The sequence below is a fragment of the Anticarsia gemmatalis genome, chromosome 15 (assembly GCF_050436995.1).
Source record: "Anticarsia gemmatalis isolate Benzon Research Colony breed Stoneville strain chromosome 15, ilAntGemm2 primary, whole genome shotgun sequence".
NCBI classification, from domain to species: domain Eukaryota; kingdom Metazoa; phylum Arthropoda; class Insecta; order Lepidoptera; family Erebidae; genus Anticarsia; species Anticarsia gemmatalis.
In genome coordinates, this window is record NC_134759.1 from 6,514,022 (window position 1) to 6,532,886 (window position 18,865).

The 18,865-nt window shown below is 34.3% G+C and overlaps 1 protein-coding gene across 1 annotated transcript in view; it reads right to left on the minus strand.

Moving 5' to 3' along the window:
* The window catches only part of LOC142978791 (lachesin-like), an 82,098-nt gene that overhangs the window by 37,224 nt on the left and 26,009 nt on the right, over positions 1–18,865 (minus strand). The window lies entirely within an intron of this gene.

Sequence of the window (18,865 nt, forward strand, 5' to 3'; positions counted from 1 at the left end):
TAGAAAAGCGAGGGCTTGCCCTTTCCTAAGCTCGACACTGGCCGAGTAATAACGTGTTTTCGTGACAAATGTGTATTTACTACGTCATTAATTACGGATGAACAATGTTGTAAGTATGTCGTATAAGTTTCTACGCTAGTGTGAGTCGAGGACAAAGTCTTAAGATGTATTTACTGGCTCACCGAAGAAGTGGAATTCATTTGTACCCAGACTTTTCTAGATAACTTTGTTACCTTATACAAAAATAGTTTATCCGCCTTTGTTCGCGAGGGAAGATTTACTGAGATCCTCTGATTACTTGCTGTGATAAAAATGTTTTTCAGGTTTTATGTTAATCAGGAAATTATTTATAAAATCTTTTTAGTAGATTTGGATATTATTTCTTTTGCTTTTTTTACAGATTTGAAATCTCTGCGGGAACAAATATTGGGCTATATTGGCACGAACTCCAATAATCCGAGAAACATGTTTTCCTTATACATTAGTATGATAAGTGCGTATGTGTTTTGACTCTCTTTTGAGAGAATAAGAATACAAGCGGAGAGGTGGTGATATGGCTTTTAGCCACGTACGGGAATAGTGTGCGAGGCTCTAAGGTAATAATAGCTTGTTCCCCCGTGACTGCGAACGTTGAAAAGTGCTGGTTCCTCGCGAAATATAAAGAATTTTCTGAAGCGGATTATGTATTACAAAATAAGAGTTCGTGACGTAATTAAGTTGTTTAAATCACGTTGTTGGAAAACTGTTTTTTTATTGTTTTAAAATGTAATAAAAATATTTACTAGCTTTCGATTAATTGCCCAGGTAAATTTTTGGTTGCGTGACTACTATTTGTATTTGGTTGTGTTTTATTTCATACAATACATACGAATGTTTTTTTTGCCTGAATATTCGTAATACTAGTATACTATAAAACAGCGCTAGGCGACAATGAGATTCCTACCTACCTAATAGGGCGGATCGTACAAACAAAATTAGGTTATTATTCAACCTGACCCTTCAGGGAAATACAGCCACGATGTTACGTTAAATAATTTAATATATTCAGGCTTTAAGCAATTTTATTCAGCCAACTATTTTCTAAGCTTAACCAAGTTTGTACCCGTAGTTGGAATAAAATTGAGTCGGGCTTAAAAACTAGATAATAAGTTAATTGCTCCCTGTCACTTTTATTGACGCTCGCAAAAATAAATGTTGGAATACTGAGTTATTGTGGCCGCTAAAATATGGTAATTAGTAAGCTCAGCAAAACTCTGAGGCCATCGTAAAAATAGAGATATGGAAACAAATTAATTAAGCTGACCGCTTCATTTGAGGTTTTAAGCGAAATTTTAAAGTGTTCAAGTATGTTGGCCAAAAATTACCAAATAGAAAATATTATTTTGTAGGAAGTTTATAATATATTAAGTTGTACGTATTTGATGGCTAACTAACAAAAGGCAATACAGACAGGTTAAAGTTTGAATCCTTTATTAATATGGCCATGTTATATATTTCACTTTTATGTCTAACGACAGCAAGCGACATTTTGATTATATTTCAGGTTCATTAAAAATATTCAAACATTCACTTCAAAATATCTAACCGTATTTCGTACGAAATAGTTTTTACACGAGGATTCTACACCGTCCCCGATGCGACATCGTTTAGAAACAGCCGCACGAACTTGCAATAATTGGCTCAATCGCTTTTCTGCACGACGATAGACTCCAATTGATAGACGGAACTTTTGCTGACACATGTGACACTACATGTCTACTAAGTATCAATGTGTCAAAATAATGATTAATGGCTGTTTCCCGTCAGAATTTTGGTAAAAAACGTTTGGAATACGCGTTGATAAACTGATTTTTTGGCAGAAAAGGACTGGTTTGTTAGTCAAATGTAGGCAAAAATAAAATAAGTGCTGCATTACTTATTAAGATCGGAACTTTGTATCCAAGATCGGAAAGTTTCTACAAATAAATTTATTTAGCACGAATTGATTCTTATTTAGCAAAATCGAAGCCAGAGGCGTCCGTTAATCTCTTATTAGCTTAGCAACAAAACGTTATTTTATACATGTATGATACGTACTTAGTTGTTAATGTTACTGAGAAATTAAACATAGTTTTATGAAACCGCAAAAGCAGTGTTAGCCGAGTGGTATAAGTTGACACCTCCCACTCAAGTGATCGCAGGTTCGAACCCGAGGCAACACACCAATGACTTTTCGAAGTTATGTGTGTATTAGAAATAATTATCACATGCTCCAACGGTGAAGGGAAACATCGTGAGGAAACCTTGCATGTCTAAAATTTGTTTAAAACATTTATTGAGGGCATGCAAAGTCCCCAACCCGCACTTGGCCAGCGTGGTGGACTCAAGGCTTAAACCCTGCCTCATTACGGGAGGAGACCCTTGCCCAGCAGTGGGACAGTAATGGGTTAAATTTATTTATTTATGAAACCATTCAAAAGTTCATAATAATTAAGGAGAAAATACAACATGAAACAGAATGTGTTTGGTTCCCACACCGATTGGGGGCGGTCTATTTCATTAATTTTCTTCTTGGTAAAGCATAGTATATAATATACTAAAGACAAACGAAAAGTTCCTAAAATCTGGTAACTTTGTACATTCTCATGTAGGCGGCATTTTAAAAGGAAATACAATGTATTTCTTTTATATTTTTAAGAGATTGCTCGAAACGCCCACTCAGTATTCATGAAGTCGTAGACCTCCGTACGTTTTACGTATAGATTAGACTGTTCATAAACTTTTTTTTTATTGTTGGCATAAAACGGTTCTGTATTCGTCAGTATTTTTAAATAGTGAATAAGCAATTGGCAATCTATCGTTCTCTAAAAATTGAAAAGAAGTTTCTCAAAGAAAATTTTAGGGCGCTTTTTAATAGACTAGCTGACCCGCGCAACTTCGCTTGCGTCACATAAGAGAATCATAACTTTCCCCGTTTTTGTAAAATTTTTCACTGGTTTTCTGCTCCTATTGGTCATAGCGTGATGATATATAGCCTTCCTCGATAAATGGGCTACCTAACACTGAAATGTTTTTTCAAATCGGACCAGTAGTTCCCGAGATTAGCGCGTTCAAACAAACAAACAAATATACAATCAAACTCTTCAGCTTTATAATATTAGTATAGATTTGTTAGTACATCATATACCTACAATGTAATCCATATGATTGAACATAATGCCTAAGTCATTTTATACTCGGCAGCCCTTGTTGGGGAATAGGCGCTTGAGATAAAATAGTAGGATATAATAAAAAGTAATAACGTTTTATAAGGTTAGGTCAACGGGATGTCTGTGGGTTTTAGATAACCAATCAAAACTACTTTTCCCGACAGACATTTTCCGATTTCCTAACACGTCCTAATATTTTATTTTCTCACCAAGCCTCTGTAAATAAATAATACCGCCAAACACGGACAGCAAGAGACAAAGTAATTCGGCAAACTCCGAAATTCAGTCAGGAGGGTAATTTCCAAGTTGTTGCGCGTATATGAACACTTATCAATTGAGAATTTATCTTTAATAGCTTACGTCGGGCCTCTTATAAACTTGTTTTTCGTTCAATTTGCTCAAAATGATTTCTAACTTTGTTTGCGCGATAAGGCTCGTTGGCTAGTTACATGAAACATTAAGTACCGTCGTAAATTGTTGAATAAGTCACTATGATGTATGTAATGATTTATAGATTCAGGGCAGACTGGACATTCAATGTGTTTGTATAGAAGCTTAGTAGGTTTTTAATGAATAGAATTTACAAGAAACAAAAATCAAAGAGAAATTCGATCAAAATAAATTTAGCTCCTCTTTTTACCTAAAATATCTGCATAGACAAAATCAAGCCTAAAAATTAAGATAAATAAAGAAAGATTTTAAGAACAGTAAACAATATTTGCTGAAAAGCGCTGGCACCTATTTCGAAACAACATCACCCCATTAAACTCATTCCAGCCGTAATCATTCCGTAATAAGTTTCACAAAGACGGACGACTTGGATACGACAAACTCAAAATATTTATCCAATCAGAAATACACTAAGAAGTTTACACCGAAAATGGTATTAACCAAAGGCGCATGGCGGAAATAATTCGTATAGACATCAACACAATAAGCTTTAAATTTCTGCCGATCGGTTCAACGAGACAGGTAGATACGATTATCAAAATGTACCTGAAAGTACCAAGTTTTGAAACTTTATACCAATATTACTATAAAAACTACTACCTACTTAATACTTAAGTTCGTATGTTTTTCTACTATCGAAAATATGGTTTACGTCATTTTCGAATCACAATGTGTACTTTAGTATCTTTATAAATAAAAATAAATCATTGTTTATGTACAACATGCGCGTAAATTTTGAAAAACTATACTTACCAAATTGAAAATAATATTTTTTTAATATATTTGTAACTATCAGGACGAGGTGTGTGTGGGATTGCCGGGATCGAAATTTCCACTATGATAAAATCGTACTTTACCCGGACAAAGTGGGGTCAGTTCGCTAGTTTGTAAGAAAATGGAGACTAAAACACCAAGCACGGTCAGTCACGTCAAGTTACGGCTGTATTAAAAATCACAGTCAAAACTCTTCATAAAAGTGTCAAAATGTTTGCTAATTAGGGACATTTTAAGTACCTAGATAACAGATAGTGTCATCTGACTATACTAGTCTATCCTCATTAAAACCTTTCTCTTGAATCAAAACTCAGAATCTCACATTAACTACGCCTTCCATTACGCCCTTAATAAGACATTCATGTTAAACACCAGGCCTTATTTAACATCTAATTTTAGATTCCTGGGATTAGAAGTATATTTTAAGCTTTCACTTTCGTATCATATACGTGGGCTCGAGTAATGTTAATATTTTTAAGGCTTAAAATGTTAAGCTCGAGTTTTGTTGAGATTACTTCGTTGTATGCATGCTGTATTAATGAAAAGTCACAAATTTTAGTTTTAGCCGACATCTCCTAATGGTGTATGGAACAACTTACTGCCAGATTTTTTGCTGTAATTGTACCATTCTTACGGTTTGTTTGGTTACTGTATCGTTGGGTGCACCAGTATTTTGAATATAGCGTGTAAAATAAAAGTCTGAAATATTGAGAATGGGTATAATGGAAACGATATAATATATTATTATTTCATTTTTTGCAATAAAAAACGAGCGTTGTTATAGACGTAACACTAACGAGCATCGTCGTAAAATAAAAATAGTCCTGACTTATTTCACAAAAAATCATTCGAGCAAATTTTGGAAAATCATTGGGTACGGATTTTGCATTTCAATTCTTGCTTTTCATCGTTAACTGTGCTTTGATTTCGCTTTGGCGCGGTGAATACACCCGCGTCGATGTTTCTGAAACGAGATCTAATCAGAAGTCTGATTGCTGACCGTTTCTCACTATTTTTACGACTCCGTGCCCCTATTCTAGTGTGTTAAATTGTAGACTCTCGTTAAACCTTACCTATTATTCGGCAACCTACTTGAATTAAAGGGTTTTATTAAATTTATAAGGGTTCGGCTACCTGAGATTCTGAATGTATCGCCGTTAAGGGAAATTGTTTAATTTGGTTTATCGCCGGATTGTATAATTATATACCTACCTACTTGGTAGCCCACATGTTCATAATATTAGATTTGAGATATATTATTTAGCATTATCGAAATAAAAATACATAATTTAAGGTATTTTCAGCTGTTAAAAGCTATTAAGTAAAAATTTAGTCTTTTTTAAGAAATGTACAAGATATTTACGAAATATTTTGTTTGTTTGCAATTAGTAGGCTAGTCTTATCACTGCAATTGTATCTCTAATTGTCTGTTTTGAAAAAAAAATTGCATTCGCACAATATTTATTCTGCAAAAATAGATTTCGATGTTTAAATCCTACTTAATACATAAATAATACATTCCAGTAGCTCGATTCTCTGCTACTATCGACTACCGACAACCGAACTGTCATCGAGAAATGTATGAAAATCAGATCAGCGCCTCTGACGGGTGTCGTAAGAAACATTTTGGCAGTACATTCTAACTGTCAAATGTCGATAGCTAGCCGGTTGTCGGTAGTCGATAGTGGTAGAGAATCGAGGTACAGAACAGCTTATTTTCGTCGCTCCATTTTCGACATCAACGTACACGTTAACATACCCAACTACATATCCATGAATAAACAGAAACCAACAAAACTATCATTCATTTTAAATTCAAAACACAAAGTAACTTTTGATACCGATATAAATTACTCAACATTCGACCAGTCGCTCGTGACCACTGAAGCACTAGCCAAATGGATACCAATATTGATATCTAAATAAAATTGTTGTGACAGTTGCGTGCAGAATCTGTTAGCACATCATTTATTACGAGAGACACTTCCGAAAACATCGGCGAAATATTTAATGGTACGGCCACGAATGAATGGTTGGTCGTACCGATACCTCTCGACAAACACGGTCATCAATCAGAAAACTCACTTTTCACTTCTATTCACGCTCCCCTCCTGTTAGTAATAAAAGTGTAGATTAATCATACGTGTTTAAAAAGTGGCCAGATATCCTCTTATAAGTAAAGTTTTATTCCAGCCATCAATGGCTGTTGTTCTTCGTTTATTGCTCGAGTTTTCGTGGCATATTTGTCACAGTTTGTTATTGTTGATGCACGGTTCATGTGACGTACTGTTTTTTCGTCACTCCCTAAAGAAAAACTGTATGATTTCTAATTTAAAGATTTTTTTTGCAAGAAATCCGATGAATCCGTTTAAAATGCTGCCAATTTCATCTTTATTGCAAGATCAAACAGCAAGATATACTATTTTTTATGGTACTAGCAGTTTCTGAGAGTTTATGAAAAATCAATATTATGGAAGGTAAGTATAAGTCTAAGAAACCTTTCCTGTAAACCGCAAAATTGTAAACAAACAATAAACGTTATCGTAAAAATACATTTCTTGAAATAATGTCAAAGAAAACGTAGTGTATTTGACAAGTTTGTTTGACTACAAAATAAAAATGCTATATCGGTAGTTTACTTAGGGAACTCTGAAAAAATCGTGTTCATTTTTCAACCCCTGCCAAATATTTGGTGTAGGTAAATCCACAGGTGATTAAGCTTTGATATCGATGGAGTTGACCTCTATAGAAATAACTAGTATGTGTTATTGATTATAGTGTTTCCAAGAGTTTTTCTTAATCAATAATATCTTATTATAGAATAGCTTCGACCCTTGATTCTAAGTAAAGATAATTTCTAGCATGAGCAGTATTCTATGTGTAAATAAAGATAAAAAATATTTATGAAACATCAAATACTTTTAATTTGTAGTTTTGGCAATGAGAAATGAACAACCAAGTTCCCACATGTATAATATTAGTAGGAAAATGATAGTATATGGAGTATTTTTCAAGATATCATTAAGGAAACAGTGAAAGTGAACACATAGTAATTATATAAATCGTGTACCGTAATCCTCTATTAAATGTTAACCAATCTCTATTAAAGCTGAATTTCAAAAGGGAGTGTTAATAGCATCTACAATTTACTAAACCGCAGCAACCACAAACACGAGGTGAGCTTGTGGTAAGATATACATATTTTACAAGACTATCAACATAAATTAAGACTTTTAACAGTGTTCAAAGAGAGAGCATTGCACTTTTAATTTTAATATTATAATGCAACGGGTGTGAAGCGCGATTGAAAATTAAAGGTTACGATTCCTTATTTGTTTAACAAACGCGATGTCATGAACGAGTTGCACCAATCATGGTCCGGGATGTCTGTGATTAAAATTGGTAACCTGCCTCTTTCTATAGGTAAAAAAAATGACCCTCTGTAGGTAAAAAAAATGTCGTTGTGCGCCTGGTCTATTTTAAGGGTGGTATAAAGATTAATACATAGTGCATTTTGTTTAAGGAGTCCATATACGCACATTTACTCCATCCTTTAATGATCAAAACAATATCAGTTACAGCAACCCTCGATCTGTCGATTCGTCCCGTAATTAGGTATAGTGGACTACCAAAGGTAAATGGTTTCCAAAGTAGCTTGAATGGACCATTATTCGCGTTGAACAGGTCATCTATCACGTAGCGGGAGCTTTCAGCGGCCATAATGAACGGGTACCTCCAACCGACGCGGCGTAAATATCTGCTAAAATGTTCCCTAAAAAAGAACTTTCGATTTATACACTACCTTTTCTGTTGTACCCGCAACGAGTGCATACTGCATTATTCGGATTATACACTCAATTTACATTTTAAAACCTCTTTTGTACTACATACTTTATTAGTATTCGCAATTGTTGAATAAAATACTCTGGTTGTTCTACATAATGGTAAGTACCCAGTGAACGGTCAATGGAATACATTGGAGTTTAATTACAAAAGCGTTCGGCCTCGAGAAGTGGGGTGCCGAGGTCAGATTGTTTCAAAGGTAAGGACCCAGTTATAATAGCAACTAGTATAACATCATAAACGTCCGATTGCTTCAAATTCGGTCTCTGGTATTTCCAATAACATTTAAACTCAGGAACAAATATTAACGAAATTATATTAGGTACATTATCTCAGAAAGGAATCGCTTAAGCGCCTAGCAATATAATTATTCCAAATGGGACTTAAATAATTAGTGGCTATCACAATTACGAGCCAAGATCCTAATTGTGATAGTCAATTTAAAACTGTGCTCAGGAAATGCGATTAGATTGGCGCGCGGTTGTAAAACTTATTTTGTATGTGGCCGCGATCAATAGTGCCGACCTAACGTTTATCCTTTGTGTTTTCAATGAGATTCTCTATTTCGATATCGTTTACTTGGTATAAATTTATTCAAATCGTTTGCCCTAACCCAGATTTTAATCAAAAGATAAATTTAGATAGTATGCATAAAAAAACATAAACAAACAAAATATGGTTTGCGGTAAATTGTGATGAAAATATTTTATCTTTGGGGAAAAATCCCGAAAACACACTTCCGGGTTGCTATTAACTTTGTATCAAACGACTTGGAGATTGTAACAAATGTTGTAGCGAAATCCGTTATCGCTTGTCACCGGGTCCATTTATCACCCAACACAACTTGTGTTTTAAAAATATTATCTGTCATTGTGCGAAGTTTTTCGCAAAACAAAAGGCGATTCCCAAAAGACTTCCACCCTTCTAGAAAATCAATACCGTACATCAGGCCGCGAGGCAAAAGAAAATCGCATTCAATCCCCTGCAACGTTCAAATAGCTCGATGATCCAACCCTAGGACAGAGGGGACGAAAGATGAGGAATTGGAATAATTGCTTCGGTTTATTTATTGCAACAAAATGACGCTTTAACTTTTTATGATGCCAGTAAGAGAGAAACATTAACATTTATTGAAAGGCTTAATCTCCAGTGAGTTATTGATTAAATAACGTTGAATGTCGGTCTTCATTAATTCTTTGTTCGCGTCAGCGGTGCGCATTGCGCTAATGCCGCCAGCTGCACCTGTATTTACGGGAACGTCCTGATTTACAAAGCCCCAACGTTTCGCAAACGCTGACAAATAACTTCTTCAAGATAAAGATCTTAAGAACTTATTCGTTAAGAGGTTTTGTTCGTTTGCTATTTCGGTATCTTGAATAATAGGTTCTGAAATATGCCTATAGATACTATTCCAATTTTGTTTACTCGTTTTAAGCGCTGTACACTTACGTAAGCGCAACATCATTAAATACAACAATATAATTCTTCAATTCTCTTAGAAAATTTAATTAATCTTTTATTAGAATTTGAAAGAAAAATATTTACCTTATTGTAATAAAAGAAGAAAAAGCTTTCAAAGTAATTATTGAAAATTTCAAAACAAACAATCTTAAGGTGGGTTGATTCACGGGATAAAATATGAATAAAAATCCGTTTTTGAGCAATGTTTTGCTTGCTTGTCATAAAATGACAAAACTAAACGTGAATATTTTTTTACCCTTGAAACCTATTCAAGAGCACTTCTTAAAGAAAGTTTTCATCGTTACGAGCTCTCTAGGACCAACATGACAAAGAAAAAACTGCCGAGCCGACATTTAATAGACATGTCACAGTAAAGAAACGCCAATTCAGGCCGAAATCCCGCCTGCCATATTAAAGCTGGCATCCCTAGCCCGGATGTATGAGGTCAGTAAAGCGGACCGTTAGCCAGAATGGACTGTTGTTAGTTCGCGACAATGAGAGCTATATATCAGCTTGTGGGCTCCATACTCGTTGTAATGAACGCACGATCGTCGCTGAACCGAGACAGATGAAATGTCTACCATCACACGTTAATTTCCTCATCAGCAGTAATGGGTATTTTGCTAAGTGAAAAGCACACTTGAGTGTTTTCGTGACTACCTGCATTATCTGCCGCAATTCTCTACTGTCCGTACTGTCGAGTATCGAGAGTTTGACATTTAAAATGTACTGTCAAAATAGTTCCTACGACACCCGTTAGAGGCGCTGATCAGTGGTGCGATACATTACAATTGGAACCATAGAATATAGAGAGTTTGACAATTAAAATGTATTGCCAAAATAGTTTCTCATACGTCCGCTAGAGGCGCTGAACCAAGTGTCATACAACATTTTTCGATAGCTAGCCGGTTGTCGATAGTGGTAGAGTATTGAGCTGATGTTTACTTTGTGCTACCACTACCATTTTATTTTGTAGTTATTTAAAGGTACACTTAAAAGTGCAAATTGTTTTGTATTTGGACTCTGACCAGCTGTTCGGCAATAACAAAGAAACGGGCAAACAAAAATGATGAGGCGTTTTATTTCTTGCAAAACAAACAAGTAATGTCTTGGGCCATTAGGGTGGTTGATGTTTAGGAAACCAATGGCAGGTCTGACCACGGCTTTTATTTCTTTTGCAGGTATTTAGCCGTATTTGAAGTTTGATCTTTTCTAGTTTATTTTATAGTATTTCTCAACGGTATTCCGGAGTTCGGTAACGTGGCAAAATTGAATAGAGAAACGTGGGTGTATTTCACACGCCTACACTTTTGGCTATAACAGGTGTGATACTATGTACATATCGTTTGACATTCTAAACCGTAAGGTCACAGAACCATCAAAATCGACCTTTTAATTTACGTTTGTACATTTAATTTGGATTTGCAATCTCGCGTAAAAAGCTAATCAATATTTATTTTAATACGAAAACGTTTTTGTTGGAACTAATTATTTACAATTCAGTTATGCTAATTGTAACAGAGTAAATGAATTTACCAATTATAATTACTTTTGAATTAAATATGATCTGATATTTAGATATCAAATAATATCATTGATATTTTAATTAATATTTAAAAGCAAAAAGTAAATGGTTTTGTAGTCATCAATAATTATTTCTGTAATGTTATATCAATGTCTATTATAGCACATATATAATGAATATTATAGCACAAACAAAACGAGACTGCGGTGGTCTAGACCGTAGTATAATAATATACAATTGCTGATCACTAGGTACCGGGTTCGGTCTACAGGTTGAAAATAGTGCTAAAGTATTTTCCAATTGACAATAGAATATTCTCAATATTAGCTCGGAGGTAACGTGTCCCGTACAAGGCAACGGGCAACAATGGACTTATAGTGTTAGGTAATGTCGAAAGATGGGTGTATTTTACACACCACTGTCTAACCCATCTAACCTTCGAGTGAAACTGACATAATATTATGTATGTAATTACAGACACTCAATTGCACACATATGACTTGCAGTACTGAAACGTACAGGACTTATGATACAGCAGTAAAAAGCTTGTCACGTCCAAGGGGCGACCATATTCCATTTGTTACCATGTCATCAAAGTTGCTGTAGGCAATTTTATATGTAACTGTTCAATTCATCTCAATTCAACGCTTTTAAAAATACACAATTCCAACGGTAGTCAAAACATTATAGTATCAAAAGTTCGTCGTGGTTTATTTGTTTTATTTTTTATACGGCTATTGCCATTTCGAATAACAATAGCTTTGTGGGAATCTTTTGAAATAACTTTATTTTTAACCCTTTAGCATTTTACAGTTACGCAGGTGACGTGATAGTATAAATAGCGAAATCCTGAATCACTATCAACTATGGACAACTGACTAGCAATCGACAAATTTGGTTTGAAATCATGTAACTAACTATTCATTCATAACTATTTTTGCAGAACATTTTAAATGTCAAACTCTCAATACTCAATAGTACATACTGTATATAATTGCGCTATTTATTGATTTATATAGAATTACTGTGAAAAATTAACTTAATAACGTAAGTTGTAGTACTGAGCACAACTCCAAATTAATTCTCTGCGTAGACCGTGGTAAAGTTTTCACTAAACAAGGAAAAGAGAAAATTCTTACATTGAATTTTAAGTAAAGGCCTTTGAGATTAAGTTTTTCTTAAAGCAACGAGCTTACAATTGTAATATCCTAGTTGGAATTAAAAGCTGGAGGTGTAAGCCTTTAATGTTGCTTTTTAACTTTCGGTCCTTTGTAAACCCGGTGGGAGGGCAATGGGGGGGATCTCGTTATTGTTGGAAAGTTAGTGTTGAAATAGTTGTTTCATTAATTTTGGTCTTTTTATAATTCAGTATGCATGTAATGTAGTGCATTCAAGATTTGATTTAAGAGGTTTAATAGAAATTAGTGTCCGATTTATTAACCAAGTATACTCAGTTCTTGTGAATGTTTTATTTCAGAATGTGATGATATGATATGTATGATATTTCAGAATGTGTGTGTTTTTCTGACGAAGAATGACTGAATTGGTTTGTTCGTCAAATGGAAATAATATGAATGAACGAAAATTTTGTATTAATAAATTGAAAAAAGTTAAACCAAAATGTTCATGAAATACATTAAGTAAATAAAAGCCAAGCATTGAATTTCTTTAAATTAATAACGTCTATAAACAAAGAGAATTCCATCAATACTCCACAACAATCCTTCCCAACTTTAAAATTAAATATTATAATCCAATTTCTTTCTGCATCTTTGAACAAACGGCTTAGAAGTTCCGGCCGAGTATTATGAAATGTTAACAAACTCGTAAACAGCTTCACAAACTCTCTGTACTGTTATTCATTACGACAGCTGAGAGAGCAAGCCGACTGTTCGCTAAACGTATTGCACCGTTGAGACTGCCTTCTTGTTGTACATTATACTGTACAAAATAATAAGGAACATTGCAATTTTTTGCTTAAACGTGCTGAAATAAATTAAGTAGATATGTGAATGGGAATAAAAGTTATCGTGCATTTATTCACTATGTTTGTTTATTCTACTCTTGGGAGAATTAGTCAAAATAATTTAAATTAAGTTGCTTCATTTTTGATTGAACAATTAAGTAGCGAATAAGTGTTGTCTTATGGTTACCGCAATAAATATGAAATTATATTAAGACTTTGTATTTTGAAAAATTCTCAGTAAGCCTGCATGCGAATCAACTGAGTAAAGTCAATTAAGATACACATCTCAGTTGAGAGCTAGTGTCAATTTGATAACCAATATGCAGTACATTGCAGCATTATCGAGATATTGCTCACCATATAATCTACAGAATAGTTGCTATCAAACGGTTATCAATTAGGATACACAATATCCCCCCTCCCTCCTATTGTGGCTATTATATAAGAAGTTTCACAACTGGGGAGACACCCTACATCATGAAAAAAGAAACAGAGATCAATCAGAAGAACACATGGCCTACAATAAACTGATGACGTCATTGTCATAAGAAAAGAGTTTGATTATTCAACATATTCATCTGCCATTAGCATACACAACAATAGCAACTAATTATTTTTAACAAAGCTCTCACCCTCAACGATTTCATAAATAATATTGTGACGTATTTCATTAACAGTATCGATGACATTACAACAATGGCGCCCTGAGAATGACGTAATCAAATTGTCTTGCCCCTGCACATTCGCGAACCGAACAAGGGGTAGAACGCACGAATACCCCTGATAATAGGTTCGATACAGTGTTCCCCGGTGATTTATTACACGTTAAACGGATTGCCTGTTGAGTTGAAGATTCCCTATATCGGTGCTCTAATTGCGAAGCTCTTTATACGGGTCTGTTTTGGATCATTCATGGTGGCAAATACGACAAATATATTTTTATTTCACTGAAAATTCCATACATTCTTCGAAACGTTATTTTATTTGTAACGTTTTTATTTTTTGAAATATCTATTAAAAATGCTGGGAGCGAAAAATTAATTAAATCGCAATATAATTCAATCTGCCACTACAGCGTGACATTATTTAAAAATCTCATTCGTTGTTTCAATAAAATTCAATTTTAGTAAAAAAAAGAAACTTGAAAAATATAAAATTTCTGAATAAATTCGGTTATCGATAAATTTTCATCTAGACACTCGACAAAGCTTGATCTAAATCAATTGAATCAATTTGAAGTTTATTTTATTTTAGAAGTTTTAATTTGTTCAAATAAAAATATCTGGGATCCGTCAAACAGAATAGAAAATTAGTAAATCAACGTGATATTTAATGGATAGGTTGAACATTACATGAAATATTCTAAATTTTATTAAAGCAATTGTTTATTTCACTTGTGGTTTTTATGTACCTATTTGTATACGCACTTCGATACATTTTGTCGTTAAAATATTGTAGGTTTTAGAATAAAGCCTGTTTATAATTAATCAAAGCACTCTTTTTACCGAGACTACAAACAACTACAAATAAAATACAATCTCTGCCAATTTTCGTGACACATCTTTTGTGTTTTATGGTGTCCATTACTTTAGCGCCATCAAGAATTCCACGCGGGCGTCAGCCAGAGTAATCTAAGGCAATTTTCTATGGGACTCTCGTGGCGGGGTTGTAAAAAATGGCCCATACCCACTTGGGGCAACGATGGTGATTTAGGGACACAATAGAGACATATAGGGGAGCTTATAGATCGACAATGTGCAGCTAACGATAGGATGGAGAGTAAATTTGATCATTTATTTTGGTGTTTGAATAGCGTGTATTGGGAAATTACTCCTTACTTCTGAGTAATACTATTAAGATATCCTCTTTGATGTGTAAAGAGCAATGATTTTATTTTAATTAGGTTTAATGATATTAGCTGATGATGATAGCTTAATTGATACACAAAACATAGTGTGCCAAATATGTATTGTGTATCAATTAAAGTTTTTATAAATTTTTCACTTTAAAAATCCGTTTGTAATTACGATGCTAGTTCTATATTTCCAACATAGTCTACTTCCAAAGTTCTGATAAAGCGACATTGAAAGCGAGCAGCGTAAGCCAAAGAGACGACAGCTTTAAAACATTATCTCCTCCATTTTGAGTTACTTAATACTAATAACGAGCGTGTTAACAAGACCTAAAAGAATTCACTTTAAAACAGATTTTAATTTAATAACTTTGCAAATGATAGTAAGCTTAAAGTTTGAAAACTCGTGTGAATTTTTAACGTTGAAAAAGGTAAAAAAGTGAAAGAGGTGTTTTTGTGAACACAAATTACGGGATACATTATAAAATGAACGTTAAAACTACGACTTAAAATAACGATAATATCGCGTTTTCTACGTAGAAGGTAGAAAAGAATTACTGTGCTCACATTTAGCTAACATGTAATAGGCGGCAAGCCTATTGCCATTTATCGGGCCCATTAAGTAGCTCGGAGCAGTTACGGAGAGTGTTCTAACAGAAAAAAGTTTATAGCACTACCATCTGCCTAAAGATCAGGCACGAAACTGATGTCTATGCTTACAATCTTGAGACCATGTTGAGCAGTAGTCCTTACTATAGCTTGGACTACATTTATAACTTCAAATAATTCAATATTTCGGCAAGACTTTGTGATGGTAATCTGTGTCAAACACAGTCGATATTTTTTTGTTTCTCCCCTCACTATAGCACCATTGGCAGTCGCGCGCGGGCCGCAGGGAGAGGCGAAATGTGCAAACAATTAGAACGAGTTCTTTTTGCGCCCTAGTGGGGTGGCACAATAGCACTTTATGTCAACGACAGCTCGCCTCTATTTAAATGCGGCTGAACTTATCTTGCACTAGACATCTGCTACTTTCACACCGACTATAAATTACGTTGTAATAACCGTCGAATAGAAGAATATAATCGGATTAAAATTTTGTTATGGATTTTTCTTTATCCTATAATGGCAGGAACAAAAAAGTTTTATTATTTGCATTGTTAATTTGTTAATGTGGTTTAGTATAATTTGTAGTTAAGATTATCATAAGAGATATGAAACACTGATTTTATATTATCGTATTATTGCTATGCAGAATTAAAATAGTCAAAATGGGTTTTTCAATGAGTAATTCTGTTTGACTGATTGCAATTTTATCAACATTTGCTTCCGAATTAAATGTTCAATACTGTAAAGTATTTACTGCAGGAAATATCACAGCAGGTAAGACTAATTTATTCTTCGGAACTTGGACAAAGTTGCCCCGTAGGTAAGTATCGTAAGCGACAATAAGAGTTGTTTAACTAATAAAACTTTGCCTAAAAACATAAAGTAGGTAACATCAAAGATAAAAGTTTGGCACCGTTCAAGAATTAATGACATCTATCGATTCTAACAATATTGTTGAAGTGTGCACAAAGGAAGGGTGACACATTCGCCCAGCGTATGTAAATCTATTCAAAAGATTCTTTTGATAACGGTCTTTTGTAAAAGCTGAAGTACGACCTAAAGTCCCATTTTTCTCCTAAATACATAAGCACTGGCAATCGGAAAACTCGACGCGGGATCCACTCTGCGTGAACCTATTCGATCTCATGCATTTAAATTCAGAATTAGTGGAAAGCCTTGCCACAGACCGACTTTTTACCGAAGGTGAGCAAGCTATTCCTCGGATTTCTTTCTAATACCGCTTTCATTGAAAACGTGATTGATTTAATGGCCTTTTATATACAATAAAAAAAGTTTGAACGCTCGGTTCGTTTTAATGAATATCAAACAATTTGAGTCGGGTGTTGGAGATTTGTTTGTTGCCCTGGGAATAATGATCACACCTTTCGAGTTCAGAAGGGTCGTGGTGTGACATCATAAATAATCTATCCGAAGACAAGCTCGTGTCTGGTTGGCAGAAAAATGTATCTGGGACATAAAAGGATGGTGGGAGGTCGGTTCGTTACGTTTTGTCGGTCCCTGGGGCGTGCCTCGCGCGGTGGGCTACTAGCTTGTGTTGCTACATGAATGTTTTATGCTTGCGTCACAATTCAGATTTGTATCTACTAGTCGAGTCAGTTTATGACCGGCTGTTGTCCCACGTCGGGCAATAAAGGGGCGTGTTTATTGTTTTTCGTATTGCGAGTTCAAGGTTTCCGACACTTCGGACCTATTTTACGATCGCTGAATTACGCTATAAAGTAATGTTATGATTAAGTATTGTTACTGGTTTCAACTATAGTGATTGAAGAAAATCACGAGCGTCCATTTTGATATATTATAGATTATGGCCTCGTTTATGGTCTCTATTTGTCATTCGCCAAGACAAACTATATTATACAAGACACTCGTCACGAATCTGCGACATACAAGCAATAGAAAAAACAGAGAAAAGACAGTCGCGAATTCGCGATTGAAACAATCGGTAAACGTAAAGATAAGATTTATCTATTTTTTATACCGAATAGTTACAACTAATTCTAGTAACTTTAATACGAAAATATTGAATCTTCTTTGAAACCTATTTCGTACAATAGGATTACTTAAGCTTAAGATTTTATCGACACGAATATACGTCATCTTACTCTGCCATATAACATAGACGTAAAACAAGCTCCAAATTCTAGTATCTCGTAAATACTGCCCCACTAAAATACAAATTTAAATTCTATAACACAACGACTAATTATCTCCACAAACTCGAGGAATATAATAACACGTTAATAATTTTCATTCTTGTTCTAATTAATCCACCAAGTAAGGTTTCTGAAGCAGTTTACATATTATTAAAGGGCAACACGTATATGAGCAAATAATCTTACGGAACGTTTGTCTGCTTCAATTTCAGGTTAAACTTCATTAAGCCTTTGACTTCGGCAGTACATCTCTATTGTAACTCCTAAACAATGTATATCTATACTTCGCTATCTAGCATCTGAGTGTATTAGATACAGCTACGAGCCTAATTTATGACATTTTATATACAGTCTAAAATATGTATCCACAATTTCGACTATTTGAAAATTTCTTTGAAGTTAAAAAGTATGCATTTGTTGGATATCGGTAGCTTGATACTCTATTACTATTGTCTACCGACAACCGGCTAGTAGTCGTGAAATTTTTTGTATGAAAATCTGATCAGCGCCTCTGATGGGCGTCGTAGAAACTAAACTATTTTGGCAGTACATTCTAACTGTCAAAAGTTTGAAACACGAAGGTACCGACTGTACAGAATCGCGCTACAGTTCTTAATTTGTCAGCGAGCTAAATTTTGTCAAAATCGATTCACCAGTTTAGTAATGAAAGAATAACAGACAGACATTCGTAGTTTTTAATTCAGTAAATATTTTGGTAAACGTTGCTCAATTATTGAGTCTAAATTGGTTTTATTTGTGATTATTGTTAACCATATAAAATTAATTAGGTCGGTTTTAAAATTGATGCAAACGAAGTACTGCATTAATGCGTACAATAAAATTACCACAGAACCCAAACATAGATTATTGATTATTTGATTTTGATTTTATTTTAATTTTTTGTTCAAATTCGCTTTTGCGTTGCGTTGCATGCTTAGTTGAGTCTTCAGTAAAATAAAATATATTAACGATGTCTGAAGTTTAAATAAATAAATTAAAAATTAAGTTAAGAGGACGTTTACA